The sequence below is a fragment of the Convolutriloba macropyga genome, chromosome 1 (assembly GCF_964194025.1).
Source record: "Convolutriloba macropyga chromosome 1, txConMacr16.3, whole genome shotgun sequence".
In the NCBI taxonomy this organism is placed as follows: domain Eukaryota; kingdom Metazoa; phylum Xenacoelomorpha; order Acoela; family Convolutidae; genus Convolutriloba; species Convolutriloba macropyga.
This window is the reverse complement of record NC_134468.1, coordinates 81,126,031-81,136,394: the sequence shown is the minus strand read 5'-3', so window position 1 is coordinate 81,136,394 and position 10,364 is coordinate 81,126,031. Positions and strand designations below refer to the sequence as shown.

Below are 10,364 nucleotides of genomic sequence, written 5' to 3'. Positions count from 1 at the left end.
ACAGCGAAAAACAATCTCTGGAGCCATTTGTAAATAAGCATTCAGCAAATCAGAAGTGGAGATCAATAGTAAGAATACTAAGATCTTCGTTGTTTTTGTCCAAGTTTAGACAACATCCCGATATTTTAATACGTGAATCGCCTCACAGTTTGACTCCATCCTTTCTCAGTCTTTGTCTAATTATTATTTGTAATGAACCATTCTACTCATAGCGTATGACGGAAAGGTCTGGGATTCCGAAAACATATAGTGATCAGCAATGGGATTTTTTTTAGCAGTTATGCACCTAATTAATTTTTTTTGCGCCAATGTGGTAGAGATGATACATCAAATAAATTTCCCACCGCATTAGAGTTGAAATCTTTGTCGACGAGAAATAAAGAAGGTCGGTTGCTCACAGATTAATGAGGACCTCCTTGTCTTTTCTAATTTTCAAAGCCGAAAAACCCACAGACTATACGGGTTCTATGGTAGGGCCATATACCTTGCTATCCCAGTAGCCTATGGAGATTGTGTACGTCTCAATTAAAGCCGGAGAAGAGAGACCGGTGTTCGCTAAAAAAGAGCAGTCCACTAATCTATTTTTTTCATATTAGCAAAGAATTTTGTCTTCAGACACAGCTTTCGTAACTATGGGCCAGGTTTTACGAGCACATTGTCAGCATAACGTACTGTTTTGTCCGCATTTGTAATTAAGTTGAAATCATACACAGACGTTCATTAATTTATCTCCAATATATTGTACTTAACTGAATTTAAGTGTTTCATACGCCTATAATTTTTTTTACTTATTGCCTCAATTGGCCAATTTGTCATTCTCCACACCCATAGTTGTGCAGAAGCAGATTGACCCGCAAGATTTTATTTTTTTAACGTTTATTGGCCTCTTTACACATGTATACTACTGTTGTCTGAATAAACTGTTAACTCACTTTGATAGGTACGAAAAAGCGTTGTTCTTAACCAAGTTGAACAAGGGCATTTCAAGACGCCAACAATAGCTCCCTAATAAGAGGAACATACATCAATCAAGTCAGGGAAAAACAATAATAATAATAAGCATTCAGCAAATCAGAAGTGGAGATCAATAGTAAGAATACTATGATCTTCGTTGTTTTTGTTCAAGTTTAAACAACATCGCGATATTTTAATACGTGAAATGCCTCACAATTTGACCCCATCCTTTCTCAGTCTTTGTCTAATTATTATTTGTAATGAAGCATTCTACTCATAGCGTATGATGGAAAGGTCTGGTATTCCGAAAACATATAGTGATCAGCAATGGGATTTTTTTTAGCAGTTAAGCGCCTAATTTATTTTTTTTGCGCCAATGTGGTAGAGATGATACAGCAAATAAATTTCCCACCGCATTAGAATTGAAATCTTTGTCGACGAGAAATAAAGAAGGTCGGTTGCTCACAGATTAATAAGGACCTCCTTGTATTTTCTAACTTTCAAAGCCGAAAACCCACAGACTATACGGGCTCTATGGTAGGGCCATATACCTTGCTATCCCAGTAGCCTATGGAGATTGTGTACGTTTCAATTAAGGCCGGAGAAGAGAGACCGGTGTTCGCTAAAAAAGAGCAGTCCACTGATCTATTTGTTTTCATTTTAGCAAAGAATTTTTTTCTTCAGACACAGCTTTCGTAACTATGGGCCAGGTCTTAAGAGCACATTGTCAGCATAACGTACTGTTTTGTCCGCATTTGTACTTAAGTTGAAATCATACACAGACGTTCATTAATTTATCTCCAATATATTGTACTTAACAAAATTTAAGTGTTTCATACGCCTTTAATTTTTTTTTACTTATTGCCTCAATTGGCCAACTTGTCATTCTCCACACCCATAGTTGTGCAGAAGCAAATTGACCCACATGATATTATTTTTTTAACGTTTATTGGCCTCTTTACACATGTATACTACTGTTGTCTGAATAAGTTGTTAGCTCACTTTGATAGGTAAGAAAAAACGTTGTTCTTAACCAAGTTGAACAGGGGCATTTCAAGACGCCAACAATAGCTCCCTAATAAGAGGAACATACATCAATCAAGTCAGGGAAAAACAATAATAATAAGCATTCAGCAAATCAGAAGTGGAGATCAATAGTAAGAATACTAAGATCTTCGTTGTTTTTGTCCAAATTTAGACAACATCCCGATATTTTAATACGTGAATCGCCTCACAATTTGACTCCATCCTTTCTCAGTCTTTGTCTAATTAATATTTGCTATGAACCATTCTACTCATAGCGTATGACAGAAAGGTCTGGTATTCCGAAAACATATAGTGATCAGCAATGGGATTTTTTTTAGCAGTTAAGCGCCTAATTAATTTTTTTTGCGCCAATATGGTAAAGATGATACAGCAAATAAATTTTCCACCGCATTAGAGTTGAAATCTTTGTCGACGAGAAATAAAGAAGGTCGGTTGCTCACAGATTAATAAGGACCTCCTTGTCTTTTCTAATTTTCAAAGCCGAAAACCCACAGACTATACGGGCTCTATGGTAGGGCCATATACCTTGCTATCCCAGTAGCCTATGGAGATTGTGTACGTCTCAATTAAGGCCGGAGAAGAGAGACTGGTGTTCGCTAAAAAAGAGCAGTCCACTGATCTATTTTTTTCATATTAGCAAAGAATTTTTGTCTTCAGACACAGCTTTCGTAACTATGGGCCAGGTTTTAAGAGCACATTGTCAGCATAACGTACTGTTTTGTCCGCATTTGTACTTAAGTTTAAATCATACACAGACGTTCATTAATTTACCTCCAATATATTGTACTTAACAGAATTTAAGTGTTTCATACGCCTTTAATTTTTCTTTACTTATTGCCTCAATTGGCCAACTTGTCATTCTCCACACCCATAGTTGTGCAGAAGCAAATTGACCCACATGATATTATTTTTTTAACGTTTATTGGCCTCTTTACACATGTATACTACTGTTGTCTGAATAAGTTGTTAGCTCACGTTGATAGGGACGAAAAAGCGTTGTTCTTAACCAAGTTGAACAGGGGCATTTCAAGACGCCAACAATAGCTCCCTAATAAGAGGAAAATACATCAATCAAGTCAGGGAAAAACAATAATAATAAGCATTCAGCAAATCAGAAGTGGGGATCAATAGTAAGAATACTAAGATCTTCGTTGTTTTTGTCCAAATTTAGACAACATCCCGATGTTTTAATACGTGAATCGCCTCACAATTTGACTCCATCCTTTCTCAGTCTTTGTCTAATTATTATTTGCTATGAACCATTCTACTCATAGCGTATGACAGAAAGGTCTGGTATTCCGAAAACATATAGTGATCAGCAATTGGATTTTTTTTAGCAGTTAAGCGCCTAATTAAATTTTTTGCGCCAATATGGTAGAGATGATACAGCAAATAAATTTCCCACCGCATTAGAGTTGAAATCTTTGTCGACGAGAAATAAAGAAGGTCGGTTGCTCACAGATTAATAAGGACCTCCTTGTCTTTTCTAATTTTCAAAGCTTCAAAACCGAAAACCCACAGACTATGCGGGCTCTATGGTAGGGCCATATACCTTGCTATCCCAGTAGCCTATGGAGATTGTGTACGTCTCAATTAAGGCCGGAGAAGAGAGACCGGTGTTCGCTAAAGAAGAGCAGTCCACTGATCTATTTTTTCATATTAGCAAAGAATTTTTGTCTTCAGACACAGCTTTCGTAACTATGGGCCAGGTTTTAAGAGCACATTGTCAGCATAACGTACTGTTTTGTCCGCATTTGTACTTAAGTTGAAATCATACACAGACGTTCATTAATTTATCTCCAATATATTGTACTTAACAGAATTTAAGTGTTTCATACGCCTTTAATTTTTTTTTACTTATTGCCTCAATTGGCCAACTTGTCATTCTCCACACCCATAGATGTGCAGAAGCAAATTGACCCACATGATATTATTTTTTTAACGATTATTGGCCTCTTTACACATGTATACTACTGTTGTCTGAATAAGTTGTTACCTCACTTTGATAGGTACGAAAAAGCATAGTTCTTAACCAAGTTGAACAAGGGCATTTCAAGACGCCAAAAATAGCTCCCTAATAAGAGGAACATACATCAATCAAGTCAGGGAAAAACAATAATAATAAGCATTCAGCAAATCAGAAGTAGAGATCAATAGTAAGAATACTAAGATCTTCGTTGTTTTCGTCCAAGTTTAGACAACATCCCGATATTTTAATACGTGAATCGCCTCACAATTTGACTCCATCCTTTCTCAGTCTTTGTCTAATTATTATTTGCTATGAACCATTCTACTCATAGCGTATGACAGAAAGGTCTGGTATTCCGAAAACATATAGTGATCAGCAATTGGATTTTTTTTAGCAGTTAAGCGCCTAATTAAATTTTTTGCGCCAATATGGTAGAGATGATACAGCAAATAAATTTCCCACCGCATTAAAGTTAAAATCTTTGTCGACGAGAAATAAAGAAGGTCGGTTGCTCACAGATTAATAAGGACCTCCTTGTCTTTTCTAATTTTCAAAGCTTCAAAACCGAAAACCCACAGACTATGCGGGCTCTATGGTAGGGCCATATACCTTGCTATCCCAGTAGCCTATGGAGATTGTGTACGTCTCAATTAAGGCCGGAGAAGAGAGACCGGTGTTCGCTAAAAAAGAGCAGTCCACTGATCTATTTTTTCATATTAGCAAAGAATTTTTGTCTTCAGACACAGCTTTCGTAACTATGGGCCAGGTTTTAAGAGCACATTGTCAGCATAACGTACTGTTTTGTCCGCATTTGTACTTAAGTTGAAATCATACACAGACGTTCATTAATTTATCTCCAATATATTGTACTTAACAGAATTTAAGTGTTTCATACGCCTTTAATTTTTTTTTACTTATTGCCTCAATTGGCCAACTTGTCATTCTCCACACCCATAGATGTGCAGAAGCAAATTGACCCACATGATATTATTTTTTTAACGATTATTGGCCTCTTTACACATGTATACTACTGTTGTCTGAATAAGTTGTTACCTCACTTTGATAGGTACGAAAAAGCATAGTTCTTAACCAAGTTGAACAAGGGCATTTCAAGACGCCAAAAATAGCTCCCTAATAAGAGGAACATACATCAATCAAGTCAGGGAAAAACAATAATAATAAGCATTCAGCAAATCAGAAGTAGAGATCAATAGTAAGAATACTAAGATCTTCGTTGTTTTCGTCCAAGTTTAGACAACATCCCGATATTTTAATACGTGAATCGCCTCACAATTTGACTCTATCCTTTCTCAGTCTTTGTCTAATTATTATTTGTAATGAACCATTCTACTCATAGCGTATGACGAAAAGGTCTGGTATTCCGAAAACATATAGTGATCAGCAATGAGATTTTTTTAGCAGTTAAGCGCCTAATTAATTTTTTTGCGCCAATGTGGTAGAGATGATACAGAAAATAAATTTCCCACCGCATTAGAGTTGAAATCTTTGTTGACGAGAAATAAAGAAGGTCGGTTGCTCACAGATTAATAAGGACCTCCTTGTCTTTTCTAATTTTCAAAGCCGAAAACCCACAGACTATACGGGTTCTATGGTAGGGCCAAATACCTTGCTATCACAGTAGCCTATGGAGATTGTGTACGTCTCAATTAAGGCCGGAGAAGAGAGACCGGTGTTCGCTAAAAAAGAGCAGTCCACTGATCTATTTTTTTCATATTAGCCAAGAATTTTTGTCTTCAGACACAGCTTTCGTAACTATGGGCCAGGTTTTAAGAGCACATTGTCAGCATAACGTACTGTTTTGTCCGCATTTGTACTTAACTTGAAATCATACACAGACGTTCATTAATTTATCTCCAATATATTAAACTTAACAGAATTTAAGTGTTTCATACGCCTTTAATTTTTTTTTACTTATTGCCTCAGTTGGCCAACTTGTCATTCTCCACACCCATAGTTGTGCAGAAGCAAATTGACCCACATGATATTATTTTTTTAACGTTTATTGGCCTCTTTACACATGTATACTACTGTTGTCTGAATAAGTTGTTAACTCACTTTGATAGGTACGAAAAAGCGTTGTTCTTAACCAAGTTGAACAAGGGCATTTCAAGACGCCAACAATAGCTCCCTAATAAGAGGAACATACATCAATCAAGTCAGGGAAAAACAATAATAATAAGCATTCAGCAAATCAGAAGTGGAGATCAATAGTAAGAATACTAAGATCTTTGTTGTTTTTGTCCAAGTTTAGACAACATCCCGATATTTTAATACGTGAATCGCCTCACAAATTGACTCCATCCTTTCTCAGTTTTTGTCTAATTATTATTTGTAATGAACCATTCTACTCATAGCGTATGACGGAAAGGTCTGGTATTCCGAAAACATATAGTGATCAGCAATGGGATTTTTTTTAGCAGTTAAGCGCCTAATTAATTTTTTTTGCGCCAATGTGGTAGAGATGATACAGCAAATAAATTTCCCACCGCATTAGAGTTGAAATCTTTGTCGACGAGAAATAAAGAAGGTCGGTTGCTCACAGATTAATAAGGACCTCCTTGTCTTTTCTAATTTTCAAAGCTTCAGAGCCGAAAACCCACAGACTATGCGGGCTCTATGGTAGGGCCATATACCTTGCTATCCCAGTAGCCTATGGAGATTGTGTACGTCTCAATTAAGGCCGGAGAAGAGAGACCGGTGTTCGCTAAAAAAGAGCAGTCCACTGATCTATTTTTTTCATATTAGCAAAGAATTTTTGTCTTCAGACACAGCTTTCGTAACTATGGGCCAGGTCTTAAGAGCACATTGTCAGCATAACGTACTGTTTTGTCCGCATTTGTACTTAAGTTGGAATCATACACAGACGTTCACTAAATTATCTCCAATATATTGTACTTAACAGAATTTAAGTGTTTCATACGCCTTTAATTTTTTTTTACTTATTGCCTCAATTGGCCAACTTGTCATTCTCCACACCCATAGATGTGCAGAAGCAATTTGACCCACATGATATTATTTTTTTAACGATTATTGGCCTCTTTACACATGTATACTACTGTTGTCTGAATAAGTTGTTAACTCACTTTGATAGGTACGAAAAAGCATAGTTCTTAACCAAGTTGAACAAGGGCATTTCAAGACGCCAAAAATAGCTCCCTAATAAGAGGAACATACATCAATCAAGTCAGGGAAAAACAATAATAATAAGCATTCAGCAAATCAGAGGTAGAGATCAATAGTAAGAATACTAAGATCTTCGTTGTTTTTGTCCAAGTTTAGACAACATCCCGATATTTTATTACGTGAATCGCCTCACAATTTGACTCTATCCTTTCTCAGTCTTTGTCTAATTATTATTTGTAATGAACCATTCTACTCATAGCGTTTGACGGAAAGGTCTGGTATTCCGAAAACATATAGTGATCAGCAATGGGATTTTTTTAGCAGTTAAGCGCCTAATTAATTTTTTTGCGCCAATGTGGTAGAGATGATACAGAAAATAAATTTCCCACCGCATTAGAGTTGAAATCTTTGTTGACGAGAAATAAAGAAGGTCGGTTGCTCACAGATTAATAAGGACCTCCTTGTCTTTTCTAATTTTCAAAGCCGAAAACCCACAGACTATACGGGTTCTATGGTAGGGCCAAATACCTTGCTATCCCAGTAGCCTATGGAGATTGTGTACGTCTCAATTAAGGCCGGAGAAGAGAGACCGGTGTTCGCTAAAAAAGAGCAGTCCACTGATCTATTTTTTTCATATTAGCCAAGAATTTTTGTCTTCAGACACAGCTTTCGTAACTATGGGCCAGGTTTTAAGAGCACATTGTCAGCATAACGTACTGTTTTGTCCGCATTTGTACTTAAGTTGAAATCATACACAGACGTTCATTAATTTATCTCCAATATATTAAACTTAACAGAATTTAAGTGTTTCATACGACTTTAATTTTTTTTACTTATTGCCTCAGTTGGCCAACTTGTCATTCTCCACACCCATAGTTGTGCAGAAGCAAATTGACCCACATGATATTATTTTTTTAACGTTTATTGGCCTCTTTACACATGTATACTACTGTTGTCTGAATAAGTTGTTAACTCACTTTGATAGGTACGAAAAAGCGTTGTTCTTAACCAAGGTGAACAAGGGCATTTCAAGACGCCAACAATAGCTCCCTAATAAGAGGAACATACATCAATCAAGTCAGGGAAAAACAATAATAATAAGCATTCAGCAAATCAGAAGTGGAGATCAATAGTAAGAATACTAAGATCTTTGTTGTTTTTGTCCAAGTTTAGACAACATCCCGATATTTTAATACGTGAATCGCCTCACAATTTGACTCCACCCTTTCTCAGTTTTTGTCTAATTATTATTTGTAATGAACCATTCTACTCATAGCGTATGACGGAAAGGTCTGGTATTCCGAAAACATATAGTGATCAGCAATGGGATTTTTTTTAGCAGTTAAGCGCCTAATTAATTTTTTTTGCGCCAATGTGGTAGAGATGATACAGCAAATAAATTTCCCACCGCATTAGAGTTGAAATCTTTGTCGACGAGAAATATAGAAGGTCGGTTGCTCACAGATTAATAAGGACCTCCTTGTCTTTTCTAATTTTCAAAGCTTCAAAGCCGAAAACCCACAGACTATGCGGGCTCTATGGTAGGGCCATATACCTTGCTATCCCAGTAGCCTATGGAGATTGTGTACGTCTCAATTAAGGCCGGAGAAGAGAGACCGGTGTTCGCTAAAAAAGAGCAGTCCACTGATCTATTTTTTTCATATTAGCAAACAATTTTTGTCTTCAGACACAGCTTTCGTAACTATGGGCCAGGTTTTAAGAGCACATTGTCAGCATAACGTACTGTTTTGTCCGCATTTGTACTTAAGTTGAAATCATACACAGACGTTCATTAATTTATCTCCAATATATTGTATTTAACAGAATTTAAGTGTTTCATACGCCTTTAATTTTTTTTTACTTATTGCCTCAATGGGCCAACTTGTCATTCTCCACACCCATAGTTGTGCAGAAGCAAATTGACCCACATGATATTATTTTTTTAACGTTTATTGGCCTCTTTACACATGTATACTACTGTTGTCTGAATAAGTTGTTAACTCACTTTGATAGGTACGAAAAAGCGTTGTTCTTAACCAAGTGTTCCACTAATAACTTTACTACTTAGATTTAGACCTTTATCCCAAATATTCAAATGTTTTAAGCAAAAAAGTTGGTTTTTTAACCCAATTTTGTCTTTTTCTGCACATATACAATATTTGGCTCATTAATTGATTAAATGATGCTATAAATATTCCAAATTTAGCAGATTTATGTGCATTCAAGCCACCAATTGATACTTAAATTCACTGTGTTTGTAGATTTTAAGCAGAAGTTTCAAAAAAGAACCATGTTAAGCCCTGATTGGAAAATTTTGACTATCTGTAACAAAAATTTCCAAGGTTTCCCCAGAATTTTTACACTTTGAAGAGCGAACACTATAACAGAGTCTTTATGTCAAGTTTTTGTTCGTTTTGAACCAAATCTCTCCAAAATTTGACCTATTTTGAACAAAAAGTTTCCAGGATTTACAAAAATTGGGTAAGATTTAACCCCACTCGCCCCATTGACGATGAACCTTATTTATTTCAAATGGGAGGTGAAGTTTATTAACATAGTGTTAGCAGTTGAAAACAACAGCACTCGAAGAAAAAGTACGAGAATGAAATGATTCCTGTCGTTCCGCAAAACTAAAGTCCTCTCCTATGCAAAGGGTTCAAATGCATTAGGGGGAAAACCAACCCCATTAGCTAACTCTGAAAGTTAATCTCAAAATGAGAGTCGATTGAAGTAATGTTAAATGGATAATTGCCATTGCAATTACCGATATTACCAAAGTGTTACAGCTTTTTAGCCGTCAAATTCGCAAAAATTTTAGATTTAGTCTTAACTGATGTGAACATAAAAACTCAGCTGCGCTGCGTAATGGAATAAAGCAAAATGCCTCTGTTTAGATAGGCAAAACTGATGTGTTATATTTCATACAATACTGCCTACGCTTTTTTAGTTTTCTGTTTTGAGCGGTGGAGGTGAAGTAAGTTGTTATCGTTTCGTAGTTTAATAGCAGTACTCAAGAGAAATTAAGGGCATGTATTCAATTCTATGATTCCTAACAAACAGCTATCTTTGTGTCCACTATAAAAGGATCAGTATACATTAGGGGAAAATCAATCTCAGTAGCTGTCTCTGAAGTTTTTCCTCGAAATGGGTGTAGATTGTACTGTTGCTTTGAGGATAATTGCTAAAGAGATACTACAAAAAATTATAACTATTTGGCCGTAGATTTGTTGAATACTTTAGATCTGGGTCA

At 36.1% G+C, this 10,364-nt stretch overlaps 1 protein-coding gene across 1 annotated transcript in view; it reads left to right on the top strand.

The window, feature by feature from the left end:
• LOC142343159 (pre-rRNA-processing protein TSR1 homolog) overlaps positions 1–10,364 on the top strand; it is a 392,765-nt gene that overhangs the window by 282,596 nt on the left and 99,805 nt on the right. The gene's annotated exons all lie outside the window — the stretch shown is intronic.